The sequence below is a fragment of the Perca flavescens genome, chromosome 5 (genome assembly GCF_004354835.1).
Source record: "Perca flavescens isolate YP-PL-M2 chromosome 5, PFLA_1.0, whole genome shotgun sequence".
NCBI lineage: Eukaryota > Metazoa > Chordata > Actinopteri > Perciformes > Percidae > Perca > Perca flavescens.
The window spans coordinates 22,189,376-22,208,606 of record NC_041335.1 but is presented as its reverse complement, the minus strand read 5'-3'; positions in this window follow the sequence as shown (position 1 = coordinate 22,208,606).

Sequence of the window (19,231 nt, the reverse complement as noted above, 5' to 3'; positions counted from 1 at the left end):
CACAGCCCGTTTAAATCAAAAACGTCCCCTAAAAGGTGAATGTCCACCTCTTCCCATTGGGGGAAGGTGATTGCTCTACTCCCCATCAACAAACCGTTGTTATTAAAAATGGGTGAATAAAGATGCCATCTGCAGGAAGAGTTACAATACCTTTCCACCGAGCGCCAAACCTCAACAAGATGAGAAATGATCGGACCAAATCGTAGCTGACACTGCCTAACAGACACGTTCGCAAATCATCTGCCAAAGACCAAGGGTGAACTGCTAAGCCCCCGCTCAATCTGTCACGCTGAGCAGTGGAAGTTTTCACACGTGGACATTTTCCTTTCCAAATAAATTTGGAAACCGCAGCTTGCAGCTTCTCCCAGTAACCAGAAGGGGGAGAGAGCGGGACCATGGAACCTACAAAATTTATCCTGGGCAATATATTCATTTTAACGAGGGAAATTTGAGCTTGTAGCGAATTAGGCAAACTTGCCCATCTTTCCAAGTCAGCCAGAGCCGCATTCAGCACGTCAGTATAATTGTGTTTAACAATGCGATTCAGAGAGGGGAATATATCAATACCTAGGTACCTAAACTGTTTAACAGATGGAATAATCGCAGGTAAAGCAGTTGTCTTAGCTGCCTCATTCAGAGGCAGTAAAGCCGATTTTGACCAATTAACTTTAAAACCTGAAAGTGCTCCAAACTCGTCCAATATTGTTAAAAGGTGAGGGGTAGAATGTAGAGGGTCTTCAAGGAAGACCAAGACATCATCAGCATAAAGTGCCAGATGATGTTGTGTGCTTTTAACAGTGATAGGTTTTATAACTGATGAAAGTCGAATCTCATCTGTGCCAAGGGTTCGAGTGAGAGCGCAAAGAGGCTTGGGCTTAAAGGACAACCCTGGCGAGAGGATCTCTATCGGGAATAAAGCAGAAATTACCTGTAAGCACCATCGCTGCGGGGTTTGCGTATAGCACCTTAATTAATTTTATGAAGCCCTCTCCAAAGCCCATCACCTCCAAAACTGACCACAAAAAAGACCATTCAAGGCGGTCGAACGCCTTCATTGCATCAAGTGATAATACAGCTAACGGAGCCTTAACGTCCACCAAAGCGTCAATCACATGTAGCAGCCGTCGGACATTATCAGAGGCCAGGCGTGACCTAATGAAGCCAGTCTGGTCACAGTGCACCAGTGATGGAATATAAAACTGCAGGCGACGGGAGAGCAGAGGTGTCAAAAGTATTCACATTCATTACTCAAGTAGAAGTATAGATACTAGGGTTTGAAAAGACTTTTGTAGAAGTTGAAGTATCAACTCAAGCTTTTTACTTAAAGGAACACGCCGACTTATTGGGAATTTAGCTTATTCACCGTAACCCCCAGAGTTAGACAAGTCGATACATACCCTTCTCATCTCCGTGTGTGCTGTAATGCTGTCTGACGGCTCCAGCGGCATCAGGCCAGCACAGAACATGCAGGTGAATGGTTCCAACAATCCTACTGCTCCGAATAAGTGACAAAATAACGCCAACATGTTCCCTATTTACATGTTGTGATTTATAAGTCTGGCGTGTACAAAAAACAACGTAACATGAGACACAGCCGTCTTCTAACTGTAAACAAACCGGGAACTATATTCTCAGGCGGAAGAATATAGTACTTGGGCAGAGTGATATGCTCGCAGCAAGCCTGTCTGAGAATATAGTTCCCAGTTTGTTTACAGTTAGAAGACGGCTGTGTCTCATGTTACGTTGTTTTTTGCACACGCTGTGACTCTACAAATCACAACATGTAAATAGGAACATGTTGCCGTTATTTTGTCACTTTTGTCACAATTTGGAGCAGTAGGCTAGTTGGAACCAGTTACCTGCAGGATCTGTGCTAGGCTAAGCTAATGCTGGAACCGTCAGACAGCATTACAGCACGCACAGAGATGAGAAGGGTATGTATGGACTTGTCTTACTCTGGGGGTTACGGTGAATAAGCTAAATTCCCAATAAGTCGGCGTGTTCCTTTAAGTAAAAGTGTAAAAGTACTGGTTTCAAAACTACTTAAAGTATAAAAGTAAAAGTAATGTAAGGCAGAGATCTTCAACCAGGGGTCCTCAAAGTCATTGCAGGGGGGCCTCCAAATTATTGTAAATTTTTGAGTCTTTTTATTATTTTTGAGTCTTTTAAAATTAAAATGCCTTAACATAATTCCAACATATTATTAGCAAATATAAATTCCCACTGATGATAGGCTTACTGGCCTATAGGTAAGGGAGTCCCTAAGATATCAGCCCACAGATACAGTTAATCCTAGATTTACTGTGCCACATACAGTATGTAACATTAAAATATTATAAAATCATGCCAACAATTAATATTTTAATAGCTTATGAAAAAAGGGTATGTAAGAACGTTTTAGGTTGTCCTAACTTTTATTGTAGGCCCAGTTTAATAGGCAACTTCATTTCATACAATATGTAGTAGGGGGTCCCTGCTACATCTCACTTTAAGTTAAGGGGTCCTTGGTTTAAAAAACGTTGAAGACCCCTGATGTAAGGGGGAAACAATGCCATTAAGGACAACAGCTTAACCCCAAAACGTTAGGACAAAATCATATGACTATAATAATGTAATGTTAAAATCATACCTGCAAACTCAGAAGGGCTGAAAAAGGTGACACTCCAAATCACCTCGAACTATGAATAGATATTCAACTAACTTCAATTAACTCAAGCATAATATTAGTCATATCACTATAAAAACTCCTATCATAACAATTTGGTGCGTATGCAGATAAGAAAGCGATTTTCTTGCCATTATGTTCAGCTTTGGCCAAAGTCAGCCTACCTGTTGTATCAGACCATGTATCCTGCAGTCTGAATTTAAGATTTCTTCTGGCTACTATAGCTACACCCTTGGTCTTTGTAAGAGATGAGGAAGATGCTATAACGTGATAAAACTTATTGGCCAGGCGCCTGACATCCCCACTCAAGAGATGTGTTTCTTGTAATAATGCGATGTCAACTTTCTTCTTCCGTAACAACCCTAATGGGCTAACCCTTTTGTGGGGGGCATTCAGACCACCAGCATTCCAACTTAGAATGTTAAGTTCTGACATAATTTAGACCTTTGTCCCAACCAGAGCATTGAGTAATATTGAGAACAGCCCTGCGACCAACAGACATAACCAATAAAGGGTAACCATTCCAGCCCACCAGGGTCCCCCCACCCCGCCCAAAAAGGAAGAAAAAAAAAAAAAGGATGAAACCTAAAGGCTAATAATAATAATAATAATAATAATAATAATAACAATAATAAAAAACACACATTCCTAACCCCAAGGAGCTAGAACAAGCTCCAACAATGAACCCTCCATATATACTAAGTTCCATGACCATGGGTGGAGAACGGGCAGCTATAGTTGGAGTATACCGCCCGCCCCTGCCCCAGTTTCTAACAAATAGAATCAGTAACATATAATCCCATTACTCATAACAATAACAACAGGGACGTAGGCTATATCAAACTATGAAAGGCTGCAAGGAGCCACATTCAGAATAGCAAAAAAAAAAATGAATTATTAGTAATAATAATGCCAAAAATAAATAAACTATGGTAGCGTTGTACAAGTCAGCTGAGAAATGATAATGCTAAGTATGCCGACTTAGAATTTAGGCTATTACAAACGCAAAAATAAAAGCCATTATTTTAATATCGCCATGGCAAAAGCCCAACATACAGCGCATTTAAGGGCGCATTATAAAGAAAGAAAAATTAACAAATCATTCTAGTGCAGTAAAGTCCAGCTGTTGCAGCTAGGTGATGTAGCGGTATACAGGGAATGCGCTTTAATCTTTGTATGAGGTAAAACCGTTAAAAGAAAAATTACCAAGTCAGCTAGCTACATCATACAAATTAAAGACTGAACATATGGGCGAATAGGACAAATTAACCCAAATACAATGAATGAAAGTCTTGTATGTTACCTTGTACCAGAGAACATCACCATCAGGAAAATATAAAAAATTAAAATTCAGGCGGCAGAGGAAAAAAAAAATCATCCAGTATGACCAGCCGTGAAAAAGAACTCAGTCCGCGTAGACTGTGGCCCAAATCAAAAGGCGAAGATAGGCGTATAAACCTCGGTAAAGCTGAGATAGCCGAAAAAAGGTCCAAAATCTGCTATATTAGTCCGATAACGGACCGCTCGTACAGTGCAGAAAAACCTTTAAGTCTAGCTAGAGAAATCGTAGACAGAGCTCCACATTAAACCAGCACTTGGTAGAGGTCAACCCTCCGCTTCTGAGGAGCTGCGGCTACGGGCTTCGGCTGTGCCTGCCTCTGGAGCCCGTCGGTTGTTCTCCCGCGTCGACATCGGCCGGGAGTTAAGGAAGTCCTCAGCTTCGCAGGAATGGTTGAACACACGGTAGTCCAATCCGTTTTTTAATCTTCAGGGTCGCCGGGTACAGTAGAAAAAATTTGATGCCTCTCTTCCTTGCAGTGTCCATCGCTGGGCCAAAAGCTTGTCGGCGTTTGATCGTATGGTTACTGTAGTCTGCAGCAAACCTCACAGTTTTGCCGTCAATAATGACCGGGTCCTTCTTTGCGGCTCGGAGAACAGCCTGGCGGGACGAGTAACGAAGGGTGTTGAAAATAAGAGTGCGAGGTCTGTCCCCGGCTGAACGGCCACTGTAAATCCGATGAGCCCGCATGATTTCCAGCTGCTTGGTCTGTAGGGACGGGAACCAATCAGGCAGAGCTCGTGTCAGGAACTGTACAGCGTTCGAGCCCTCGGTCCCCTCTTTCAAACCGATAATGCGTAAGTTGCAACACCGGCTCCTGTCTTCCATGTCCGCCTTTTTAAGTTCAAGACTACTTAAGGCTGCCGCGTGTTCCACTACGGCCTTTGAGTTGTCTTCAACGGCAACTTTTATGGTCAACATTTCAGCTTTAATTAAGCCAATACTCCCTGAGAGCACTGCCAATTCAGTTCGTATGGCATCCAGCTTACTGTCTGTGCCCTTGGCCAACTCATTCAGCTGCGAGAAGCGAGATTCAAAAAATTCCATTTGTTTCTCCATCAGTGCATCTGTAATGGCGCCGAGCTCGGCACCGCGTTGCCCTTTATTTGTCTTCGCAGAGGCTCCACTTGTATTGTTTCTCCTCACAGAGTCGGCCATTCCTACTCCTAGAAGCTGTACACTGTTGAGACGTCTGAGGAAGTCAAACTTAATGGGATAAATTAGTCAAGAAGGGAGAGTCGGGCAGGAGCGAATATCCTAAGCTGCCATCTTGTCCAGCCGGTCACGTGACCCCCCCGTGCTTTTAAGTCTTATGTTTGGAAGGAATTTATGTAGGCCTATCTCTGCCTTATTCCAAATACACATTTATATATAGGCAAGGCAACCCAATTATACCTATCAATAAAGCCAGACAAAACCAGTCAGTTAACTAAACTCCAAGCATGCATCAGATATATAAAAGCATGGATGACCTACAATTTTCTGATGTTAAACTCAGACAAAACTAAAGTGATTGTGCTGGGCCCTAAACACTCATTATCCAAATATATAATTACTCTGGATGGTATTGCCCTGACCTCCAGCACCACTGTCAGAAATCTAGGAGTTATTTTTGATCAAGATATATCCTTTAATGCCCACTTAAAACAAACCTCAAGAACAGCCTTTTTTCATTGCCTACATTGCCAAAATTAGGAACATCCTATCTCAAAACGATGCTGAAAAACCAGTCTATGCATTCATTACTTCTAGGCTGGACTATTGTAATTCCTTACTATCAAGATGCTCAAATAAAACCCTTAAGCCTCTCCAGCTGATCCAGAATGCTGCAGCGCGTGTTCTGACATGTACAAAGAAAAGAGATCATATTTCTCCTGTATTAGCTTCTCTGCATTGGCTTCCTGTAAAATCCAGGATTGAATTTAAAATCCTTCTCCTGACCTACAAAGCTCTAAATGGTCAAGCACCATCATATCTAGAAGAGCTCTTAGTACCTTATTGTCCCACTACAGCACTGCGCTCCCAGAATGCACAGTTACTTGTGGTTCCTAAAGTCTCTAAAAGTATAATGGGAGCCAGAGCCTTTAGCTATCAAGCTCCTCTCCTGTGGAACCAGCTCCCAGTCTGGGTCCGGGAAGCAGACACCTTCACCACATTTAAGAGTAAACTTAAAACTCTCCTCTTTGATAAAGCTTATAGTTAGGGAGTGAGGAGTTGCAGCATTTGCCTACACCGGAGGGGGAGGGTGTATAGCTACAGACACGGCACCCCTTCTCTTCTCTGCTTCTCTTCATAGTCGTTAGACTCATCTACCATATAATCAATGATATAATCAAAGGGAGACAGGCCAGTACAGCCTGATCCGGTTGGGAAGAGTTCTAGCCCAACCAGGCTCCTCTCCTTAACCTGTCTCTCTTAATTATGCTGTTATAGTTTTAGACTGCCGGGGGACTTCCTTTGACACACTGAGCTTCTTTCTTCTCTCTCTTTCCATCTGTGTGCTTCCATATTCCAGAAATGCTTGTTACTAACCTAGCTCTGGGGAGCTTATTCTCCGGAGTCCATATATATTCTTTTCGCCCAGCATGTTTCCTTGGATTAGGGTGGCCCCAAAATCATGGTTGCAGCCTGTCACCGTGGTCCTGCTGCGCGCCCTGCTATGCCCTGTTACATCTGCTACGCTCTGCAGTGCCCTGCTACATCCTGCTGCATCCTACTACACCCTGCTACGCCCTGCAGTGCTCTGCTACATCCTGTGACGCCCTGCTATACCCTGCTACATTCTGTGACACCCTGCAGTGGCCTGCTATGCCATGAACTACTACAACTACTATTTATAGTCACTGATCCATTATCTTTATTGTGACTATCATTGCCAGTGTTCATCACACCCCCAACCGGCACCGTCAGACACCGCCTACCAAGAGCCTGGGTCTGTCCGAGGTTTCTTCCTGAGACGGAGTTTTTCCTCGCCACTGTCGCACTAAATGCTTGCTCTTGGGGAATTACTGGAATTGTTGGGTCTTTGTAAATTATAGAGTGTGGTCTAGACCTACTCTATCTGTAAAGTGTCTTGAGATAACTCTTGTTATGAATTGAGACTATAAATAAAAGAAGAGAAACATACACTCCACTATTTAAGGACCACTTGTACAATCTAATACGATCCAATGGAACTGAACTGTGCTGCTATAAAGTCTACTTTCATGATGCCTATAATGTTCAGGTTTTTTATTTACACTGTCATAGAGGAGTTAACTAAATTCAATGTTTTAACATTGATATCATAGTTAGTGGTGGTGTTGTACTGGACTATATTACACTAAAATGTGTTTCTAATATTCTGCCTCCCTCATGTATAGAAATATGGAGGATATAATGCAGTCCAGTGCAACACCACCTTTATATGTCCTCAGCAATAAACATATAACGTTTCCTACAATGTCAACAAAATAAGCTTCATAATGGTAAAATTTATGACAGAGCTGTCGTGTTGAATTGGAATAGAATGTCCAAATTTACCTAATAAAGTGGCCACTAAGTGTAAATTTATTGCTATTCAGGAGCATCATGCCCCCTAGGGGGCACAGTTTCGCAACTCTGTGGGAGTGATGTGCAATTTCCTCTCAAATTTGATTTTATCTCATTTACTTGTAATTGTTGTCGATCCATCTGCTCAATTTTATTGTAAGAGTTGCCATTAATAGACTCTGAGGTTGAAATAATTTGTTGGCAATTTGCCCCATTTGTGTATATTTCCTTAAATAGGCTACATTTCTATGTAAATGTTAAAGTAGCTACAAGTTGTGTTTCTGAAACTGAAAATACTTTTCTATCTGATGATCATAAATGATCTGTAACAGCATACAAGACTAACAGTGAAAAGAACGCTATTTTTACATAGATTTTATTAATGCCTTTGCCCCGGTCTGATTTTTCCCACAAAGTCACAAAATGACATTCTGATGGGTCACATATTTCGTTGTAAGCCTGTGTTTGAGTATCCAGCCGGGTAAAATGTAGCAGGAGATTTATTTATATAGGCATAATTGTATTTTAACTTTATTTGAGAAGTTATCGTTTGTCCTCTCCGAGGAACCATCACCTTATCGTGGTGGAGAGGTTTGTGTGTCCCTATGAACCTGAGGGTTGTGTTGTCTGGAGCTTTGTGCTCCTGGTAGGGTCTCCCAAGGCAAAGTGGTCTCTGGTGAGGAACCAGACAAAGAATGTTTCAAAAACCCTATGAGTGACTGAGGAAGAGATAGAGTGACCCTGCCCGGAGGAAGCCCCGGGGCCCCCGTTTGGAGCCAGGCCCAGATGCAGGGCTCGTCAGCGAGCATCTGGTGGCCGGGTTTGCCACGGAGCCTGGTCGGGCACAGCCCGAAAAAAGCTACGTGGCACCTATCTCTCCATCCCATGGGCCCACCACCTGTGGACGTGGAATGTCACCTCTCTGTGGGGGAAGGAGCAGGAACTGGTGCGGGAAGTGGAGCGCTACCGGTTAGATCTGGTGGGGCTTACCTCTACGCACAGCCTCGGTTCTGGAACCATACTCCTGGATAGGGGTTGGACTGAGGCGCCGGGCAGGTGTGGGGATACTCACAAGCCCCTGGCTGAGCGCCGCTATGTTGGAGTTTACCCCAGTGGAGTTTACCCCGGTGGACAAGAGGGTTGCCTTCCTACGCCTGCGGGAATGTGGGGGGGGAAATTCTGTTGTTTGTACATATGCACCAAGCAAAAGTTTGGAGTATTCAGCCTTCTTGGAGACCTTGAGTTGAGTCCTGTATGGGGCTCCAGTGGGGGACTCCATTGTTCTGCTGGGGGACTTCAACGCACACGTGTGCAATAATGGAGACACATGGAGAGGCGTGATTGGGAGGAACGGCCTCCCTGATCTAAACCAGAGTGGTTGTTTGTTGTTGGACTTCTGTGCTAGTCATGGATTGTCTATAAAGAACACCATGTTCAAACATAGGGATGCTCATAAGTGTACTTGGTACCAGAACACCCTAGGCCAAAGGTCAATGATCGATTTTATAATCGTTTCATCTGATCTGAGGCCGTATGTTTTGTTTTGGGTAAAGAGAGGGGCGGAGCTGTCAACCGATCACCATCTGGTGGTGAGTTGGGTCAGGGGGTGGGGGAAGACTCTGGACAGACCTGGTAAGCCCAAACGGGTAGTGCGGGTAAATTGGGAACGTCTGGAGGAGGCCCCTGTCCGACAGACTTTCAACTCACACCTCCGGCGTAGCTTTTTGTGCATCCCTGTGGAGGCTGGGGGCATTGAACCCGAGTGGACAATGTTCAAAGTTTCCATTGCTGAAGCTGCGGCGAGGAGCTGTGGTCTTAGGGTCTTAGGTGCCTCAAGGGGCGGTAACCCACGAACACCATGGTGGACACCGGTGGTCAGGGAAGCCGTCCAACTGAAGGAGTCTTTCCGGGATATGTTATCCCAGAGGACTCCGGAGGCAGTTGCAGGGTACCGAAGGGCCTGAAGGGCTGCAGCCTCTGCCGTGAAAGAGGCAAAGCAGCGGGTGTGGGAGAAGTTTGGAGAAGACATGGAGAAGGACTTTCGGTCGGCACCAAGGTGCTTCTGGAAAACCGTTTGCCACCTCTGGAGGGGGAAGCGGGGAACCATCCAAGCTGTGAATAGTAAGGATGGGACGCTGTTGACCTCAAATGAGGAGGTAATAGGGCAGTGGAAGGAGCACTTTGAGGAACTCCTGTATCCGACTAATATGCCCTCTATGTTAGAGGCAGAGCTGGAGAATGATGGGGGATTGTTGTCAATTTCCCAGGCGGGGCAAATGTAACCTTCACTTTCAAAATGTTATATATAATCATTCTTGACTTGAGTAGTCTGTAGATTTACAGCAAGTGCATGTTTGAAACAAACATACATTGGGAAAGCCCCTGGGATTGATGAGATCCGTCCAGAAATGCTCAAGGCTCTGGGTGTGGAGGGGCCATCTTGGTTGACACGCCTCTTCAACATTGCGTGGAAGTCTGGGACAGTGCCAAAAGAGTGGCAGACCGGGGTGGTGGTTCCCCTTTTCAAAAAGGGGTACCAGGGACTGTGTGCCAATTACAGGGGTATCACACTTCTCAGCCTCCCTGGTAAAGCCTACTCCAAGGTGCTGGAAAGTAGGGTTCGGCCAATAGTCGATCCTCAGATTGAAGAGGAACTATGTGGATTCCGTCCTGGTCGTGGAACAATGGACCAGATCTTTACTCTTGCAAGGATCCTGGAGGGAGCCTGGGAGTATGCCCATCTGGCTACGTGTGTTTCGTGGATTTGGAGAAGGCGTATGACCGGGTCCCCCGGGAGAAACTGTGGGAGGTGCTGTGGGAGTAAGGGGTGAGGGGGTCTCTTCTCATGGCCATCCAATCTTTATATGACCAAAGCGAGAGCTGTGTCCGGGTTCTCGGCAGTAAGTCAGACTCATTCCAGGTGAGGGTTGGCCTCCGCCAGGGCTGCGCTTTGTCACCAATCCTGTTTGTAATATTTATGGACAGGATATCAAGGCGTAGTCGGGGGTTGTTTGGTGGGCTGGGGATCTCATTGCTGCTCTTTGCAGATGATGTAGTCCTGATGGCCTCATCGGTCTGTGACCTTTAGCACTCACTGAATCGGTTCGCAGTCGAGTGTGAAGCGGCTGGGATGAGGATCAGCACCTCTAAATCTGAGGCCATGGTTCTCAGCAGGAAACCGATGGAGGGCCTACTCCAGGTAGGGAATGAGTCCTTACCCCAAGTGAAGGAGTTCAAGTACCTTGGGGTCTTGTTCGCGAGTGAGGGGACAATGGAGCGGGAGATTGGTCAGAGAATCGGCGCAGCGGGGGCGGTATTACATTCAATTTATCGCACCATTGTGACAAAAAGAGAGCTGAGCCAGAAGGCAAAGCTCTCAATCTACTGGTCAGTTTTCATTCCTACCCTCACCTATGGTCATGAAGGCTGGGTCATGACCAAAAGAACGAGATCCAGGGTACAAACGGCCGAAATGGGTTTCCTCAGGAGAGTGGCTGCCGTCTCCCTTAAAGATAGGGTGAGAAGTTCAGTCATCCGTGAGGAGCTCGGAGTAGAGCCGCTACTCTTTTGCGTCAAAAGGAGCCAGTTGAGGTGGTTCGTGCATCTGGTAAGGATGTCCTCTGGGTGCCTCCCTAGGGAGGTGTTCCAGGCACGTCCAGCTGGGAGGAGGCCTCGGGGAAGACCCAGGACTAGGTGGAGGGATTATATCTCCTGGGAACGCCTCGGGATCCCCCAGTCGGAGCTGGTTAACGTGGCTCGGGAAAGGGAAGTTTGGGATCCATGTGACTTAACATTGATACTACAGGTGTGTGTGTGTGTGTGTGTGTGTGTGTGTGTGTGTGCGCTCTACAGTTCCTCATAATCTTGTAAAAGAATACGAGTGATAATGAGTCTAGCGCTAATCTACTAAACTAAAGGAACTGTCAGGTTATGTTATTCACCCTCCCATACACACACACACACACACACACACACACACACACACACACACACACATGTGACTGTCATTAGCATCCTCCCTTCCCCTCTGACCTGGAGGAAACATTTGGTCAGATGAGTACACCACCAGACGACTTCACTGTGGTGTCAGTCACCATTCTTATATCCACAAAACCAGTTGGAGGCGGAAGGAATCTGGTTCCTGAGAAATGAGAATACACTGGAGACTTGAGTTTGATAGCCTGCTGCTTACAGGATGATGTACAGTGTTTAAAGCATGCACAAACATCTGTGCGCGTACATATACAGAAGCAGACTCACACAACCATGAATTAGTATGTGCTACTAAGATGTCTAAAAGAGTCACTAATCATATGGTGACCGGGCTGTTTAGACAGTCCTGATGAATGATTCTCCCCGTGAGAGATAGCGCAGGGGAGAGAGGAGGTCAGCGTGACCCTGGGTTGAGATGATCCATTCCTGGCCTGTCTGCTTGAAAAAGGCAAAGAATTACTAATCTTCATATAAGAATAGTCTTTAAAAAAACAAAAGATAAGAACTACAGACAAGAAATTGAATAACAAACTACTTCAAAATGGCCAAAGTAAGTTAAAAGATCATCATTTAAAAAGAAATCTATAGTAATATTGTAGGTTTAACAGGTTATTTTAAGTGTTTTTGATTTTACTAGATTCAAAGGTCCACAGTAATTAAGGCTATATTATATATATATATATATAGGACAGCTGTAGACAGGAAAGGGGGAAGACATGCAGCAAATGACCGCAGGTCGGACTTGAAACCTGAGCCACTGCGTCGAGGACTGAGCCTCTGCATATGGGCACCTGTTCTACCAGGTGAGCTACCCAGGCACCCAAGTTAAATATTTCTGTGGATTTGTTCAATATTTGACTGCACAGCATGACTTTATACTGACTGCCCTGCCAATGAAAAAGGTTAATGTGACCTTCACTTTCAAAATGTTATATATAATCATTCTTGACTTGAGTAGTCTGTAGATTTACAGCAAGTTTATGTTTGAAACAAACATACATCGGGAAAGGCAAAGTCTGACCAAAACTTTAGTACTTAAACAATTAATATTGCAGAGTGTCTGTTAACCTCATCTTCACTGACATGCCCACAGTGTGCCTTTGCCCTACCTGGCATCAGCACTAACATGTTAACAACAAAAGAGGAAGTATACTCATCTATAACACATTAACCATTCATGTTTTGGGGTGAAATTGTGTGATTTAATGTCTTTTTCAAAGTGGATACCCAAATAAACCCAAATAAACTAAGTCTTCATATGGGCAAGTTACATTCTTATTGAGAGGTTACGTGATTGGGTGGGCATATCAGGCATAGCTTTAGACTGGCTCTCAATGTATCTCACTGAAGTTTTAGTGTCTCTATTGGAGACTTTGTGTCTGATACCTCTCCACTGTCCTGTGGTGTTCAGCAGGGTTCAGTTGTGGGGCCCCAGTTATTCTCTTTATCTCTGCTGTCCTTGGGATCATAAACAGACATAACATTGCATACCAGCTATATGTGGATGATATCAGCTCCATTTTTAATTTAAACCCAGTAAGGCATTTAGGTTATCTGGTCTTCTTGATTGTTAAAAGGCTATTAGGGACTGGTTAGCAGAACATTTTTTACAGCTCAATGCTGATAAGATGGAGGTTCTGGTTGTGGTTTCAGAAAAGTTTGTTAAAAGTAAAAGTACTCAATGCAGAAAAATCCTCACATTTTAGAAACTGGAAACAATCAAATTATTTTTGTTCTGTCAATCAACTAAGTACTTAATTGTCTAATTATTTAAGTTGTACTTGTAGGCCTATATATTGTTGGGTAGTTTAATTTATAATAAAACATCATAGTTTATAAACTACATGTGTTTTGTGTGCAAAAATCCTAATTTGTAAAATAACTAGTAACTAAAGCTGTCATATTAATGTAGTGGAGAAAAAAGTACAATATTTCTCTCTGAAATATAGTGGATTAGAACTAGAAAGTGGCATGAAAAGAAAAGACTCAAGTAAAGTACCTCAAATTTGTACAGTACTTAGTAAATGTACTTACATTGTGTTACATTCCATCACTGCTCACTAGGTCAAAAATCTTACTTGTATACTTACAAAGCATTGCCTGGTCAGGCTCCTGCAGTGGCTGTGCTACTTCACCCATATTTGCCAGCTCGCTCTTTTAGGCCAACCAAATATGTTAAAATCATTGTCTGTCCCATGCACACAGCTTAAGACCCGAGTTGATTAAGCTGTTGAGGCCATAGCACCTAAACTATGGAATGCTCTGCCTCTTCTCTTACAGTCTGTTGTTTCTGTGGATTCTTTAAAAAAATCAGATTAAGACATACCTGTTTAGACATGCAGGCGTTTGGTTGAACAGTATGCACCTGGTCTTTCAGGTATTATTGTGTGAAACAGATTGTGTTTAGTGTCTCATTATGTATTGTGTTTTTTGTGTTATACCCTTGTAAAGCACTTTGTGACTTTTGTCCGTGAAAAGCACTTTATAAATAAATTATTCCTACTTACTTAAGTTAAGTGATACAACAGTTGTTGTTTTTTTATTTATATATATTGCTATTAGCTGTAATAACTTAAGGCATTGCATCTGTGAACCAGAATTAAACCTAGAGGGGCAGCCTGCAGCCAGAGTATGACTTTTGAATTATCTTTGGAAACATCAACATCTTATTACTGTGGTTATGAAATGATCTAGGGAAGCAGTTTACAAATAAACAAACTGACAGTAAAGACCTGACTCTCTTCCACTTACTATGTTTTTAAAGGTGGACTAAACTATTTGTGTCACTGAAACATAATGTTTGAGCGTGCACAACACACGAAAACCTTTATCCTTAAGCCTTCATCATTTCTATATGACATATTCTAAAAACAAGGTTTATGTGATATGGTAAAATGTATTCATTCATTTAAAACACACTAACAGAGTCATTGTGTGTTTTGGTGTGTCTGTTCACTGTCTTATGAGAAATTCCTGTGATCATGTAACATTCAATATAGTCACTAGAGGGCACCAAATATAAATATTTCTTGATGCCTCCAACAGGCAGAACACACACACACACACACACACACACACACACACACACACACACACACACACACACACACACACACACACACACACACACACACACACACACACACACACACACACACACACACATATTATTTAAACTGATGAAGGGACATATTATTTGTGATTGATGATCTAAGCCTGTATCTTATCAAAAACAGTCCTAGCACTTTGGTAAGTGAAGATATCAAGCCTCACGCATTGAAAATATTGCCGTAGAGCAGATGGGGCATCTGTTGTTACCAATTATGTCACACTAAACATAGTAGAAGTAGCAAAGTTACTCTCATTATCATTATTTTCCTAGTAACTAAAGTTGCTTAAAGAAGTAATAGTAATTTGCAACAAAAACAAATGTCTTTTTGTCAAAAATGTATTTTGAACTGCCAGTTTAATTAACTGTAATGTAAAAACACTACTCTCCCCTGCTGGGAATTTCCAGGAGGTGTGTGTTCTGTAACGTTCCTTTAGTTGCACCTCCTTCAAAGCCATAGCCTGAGCAGTGTGTGCAGTGTGTCCTGCACCTGAAATCAAAAAATGTTTAACCTGGTTACTCAAGAGCAGGGACTTTCCTCCCCTAAGGTGATCTGCAATTTAATGCTGCAAACATATTTATGACACCTTTTTAATTTACCATTTTCAAAGCCTTTCTAACATCAAATGATGCTCTCAGAGTTGATAAATGAATATTTCATAATAGCAGGTTATGAGTAGCCAAGATAGTTCTCTTTTCCATTATCAACAAAGCTTCCATTATTGAGCATCAATGTGGGAGAGCTTCTTGACTCCTGCACTTAGAATAATGGTTTTACCATCAATGGGATCATATTTTAGCACAAATATTAAAGTCAAACTGGCTTCAACATGTCTAACGCCTCTAGCAGATGAGAGATTCATTAAGAAATGGGTCAAAGAAAAGTCAGCGTTTTTATTTCAGTGGGTGACCATACCTTATGTGGGTGGTCAGACCTCCGAGTGTGTGTGTGTGTGTGTGTGTGTGCGCGCTCGCGTGTGTGTGTGTGTGTGTGAAAGAAAAGGAGAGAGGTGGTGCCTTTGAGGATGCTCCCTGTGTGACTCCTCTCTCCTCCCTGGACACTGCTTGCTTGTTGTTTCAGTAAACAGAAGGGTCCAGAGATGATCCAAGACAAGCACACAGCCACCGCAGCCCACCCAGGAGCCAAGGTCAGGACCACTAACCTTCAGACACATACGCACCCTCACACACTAAACCCGCCTAATGAATCATTTTCCAGGTTGACCCAGGAGTTTAATTTTAAGACTGAAACTCATTCACCTAAATGCTTGACAAAAAGAAATCCAATCTATCATGGTAATTGTTGAATCAGGAAAGCCATTTCACTTATAATGCTGAACTCCTAATAAAAATATTTGAGTGAATTATCGAAGAAAAAAAAAAGCTATAAAACTCCAATAGCTAATTACATACACTGCATTTTCGAACTCCATATTTCCTTTTGTGGCTTTCTCTATGAACGTTTTCCATCTCCTGAATGTGCTGTGCTTGTCAGTATGACACACCAATATAAATATTTGAATATTTATACTAGCTGAAATATTTCTGTGACATAATTACCACCTTGTCTCTCAAACTTTGCTGCCGAGCACGTGGAGATTCATTCCCACAAACTTTTGAGGGGCAATTATTTCTCACAGGAGTAATAATACCTACCACTTCTCTCCCATCCAGGACGGAGGTTCTTTGAAACTCAAGAAGATAATTCCGACCCTTCATCTTCTCCAAAAGAGCAGGCTGTCAGGGACGGGCTGCACTGTCAGCAAGGGAAAGCAAATAACACCGAAGGTAGAGGAACAGAAGTAGAGACGATAAAAGAGAATGAAAGGTAGGGAAGAGAAAGGTTAAAAAAAAATGGAAGGGTTTCAGAGATTGAGACAGATCGAAAAAGGGAAAAGAAAAGGCCAGTGACTTCTCTGATGGCCCAGTGCTCACATATGGCTAGGCTTTGCTTGTATAGCCTCACTTCAAGGTGAAGGGCCCTGCAAACATAAACAGTAGAGAGGCTGCAGCTGGAGCAGGGAGGCAGCCACTTGCTTACCGAGACCTCTCTACACTAAACAACGGATCAAGTGACGCACAGGCCTTTGGCAGTGCAACAGAGACCCAGGCGGCTCAGAAAAGCCTTTCTTCCGTACGTTTATATCTCTGCTCTCTCAATATTTACTCCACGGGAAAACACACAATTTTCCATTCCTTTTGTTCTGAAAGGAGCAAAAGAGTAGACCGCCCTCTGTACCGTCCCTCCCACCCTCAAGACAGGACAGGTTCAGCGAGGACAAGTGTCTCTTTGTGCAAAATTTGGAGATAGGACACTATTTTCAACAATTATGCAGCTCTGTCTATAATTCCACCACTTACTCACTTCTACAGCTATGTACAGGTGTTGGGAATGAATAAATTCAAGCTTTCCTCCAGTGTTTCCTTCATTGATATTCTCGCACACGGTCTATTTCCAGCAAACAAAATGAGGATTAGTTTCTCTTACTGTGTGCGTTACCGCATTAGAAACTTAGTGTGTGTCTGTGCATCTGTGTTATATCTCTTTTATGTACAGGCACAACGGGGAACGGAAGGGCCCAGGAGCCAGTGAATTAACCCAAATTACGGCTAACAGTTGCCAGGGTAACTGGATAGGAATGAGGGGCAAATTGTGTGTAATTTCCTAATGAAGGGGGGGGGGGTTCTTTCTTTTTCACATTTAGAGACCTCCTCGGCCTGTTACCGTAACAACAGGACTCTGTACCCCCCCCTCAATATGGTTGTTTGCTTGCTGAGTCACCTAAACGTTTTTTTCATAGGCCTTGGATACAAACTGTTTATCCTGTTCCCTCATAAACACCTATGATGGTCACCTAAATACAAGTTTTTATTGATACTTACGTTATTACAGTTGCCCTGAGGAGAATCACACACTGATGATACATGCTTCTTAAGCCTTAAAGGCCCTTAAAACTAATTTTCTCAATCAGCTTCTTACTATGAGTGATGGGATCCCACGTGAACACAGTTCCTGCCTAATTTGGAACAGTTTTGTTTATTTCACATGAGAGATTTCTGTATAAGTGTGTTTTTGTCTTGGCTCCTCTAACCGGGGCTCAGTGACAAAGCTGATGGTGCAAATTTCTTTGCACCAATCAGCATTTAACAACATTTCAATTCAAATTTAAAGACAGTAGTTGTTGCTGGGTGGTTTGCTTACTTTCGATCAAATCGGATTGATCCACACAGTCCTGAATGAAGCACTAGTAAAACTGAAGTTAAATTGTCCTCTGTAACGTGACAGTTTTCAACGTTTTTGCGACTGAGATCCTAAGAAACGCACACCTCTGACCCACTATGTCGCTCTTCCAGCTACTACAACCCCTGAGCTAAAAGTCAAGTGCGGTTTGACAGGGACGATTAGTCCCAAAAGAGGGATTTTGCTGTATAAGAAAATACTCACAAATGTATATATTTGTAATATTGCAAGAGATAACAGAACAATTAACACAGAGACAAAGGATGAAGGATCAAGTTGAGATTTTTATTTCACTGTGTCTTTAAGATATGTCTACTATAAATGTTTGTTTTTTTACTTTTCTTATTTAGTCATGGATATTTAATGTTATAGCTAGTTCTTAATCGGAGACCATCTGCAGACCTTCTTAACACATTGCAGAGTGAATGTATGGAAACCTGAGCCAAAGATGACTGGAGGCCCAGGTCAGCAACTCATTCACAGCTTTTTACAAATCAAATCAAACTACGTGTCACAATCTGACTTCTGCAAATAAACCTACATTGCCAGGGCCGCCCCGTCTGACTGTCCAGTTTATAACAGACTCACATACACCCAGGTTATGGTGGCAGGAACTATAAACAGACGTCTCACACACAAAGAGAGGAGACACTAATGGGAGAACTGAAAAAACACAGTCTCCATTTGGTGGTATTCCTCGTGACTTCTTCGAGTTATGGCAAATTGCACCATGGCATGTAATAAAATAAAATACAATCAGGCTGACTTGAGGAATCAATGATCACTCATGGTGATTGTCTCACTCAAGATCCTTGACAGAATCCTGCACTTAGCATTAAGGATAACACAGCTTTGTTTGCCACTGAGCCGTGCTAGCTGGCCTATGATAGCCTACAACCACTGTCAATCAGTTGGTAAGCCTTTCTATTGACAGTAAAATGCTAAGCCTCTCTGCTATCTCACTTGAACCAGACTGACCACAAAGAGACAGATAGGGATCTCAGTTGTGGGTGAAACAGAAAGGGAAAAGCAGAGAGGGAAGGGTTTGGGGGGTTGGGGTAAGAGAAAGGGCTTTTTATTCTCCTCCGTCTGATTTGAACAGGTGTGACAGATGTGTGGCCTCATTATGTGTGAAGATCGTCATGATCTACCACCCAGAAGGTATACATGCACGCGCGCACACACATACTATTTACCGAGCTGCATGTTCTGTTGAGGCACATAGTCCTTTCTCTTGTTTATTGATAACTATCAGCACTTTCTCATTTCTGCTAAACATAACACAACACTTACACAGTGCAGCTCTCTTTGGGGTTCTATTTACTTCAGTGCAACAGCTGAAAGAGGTCAGAC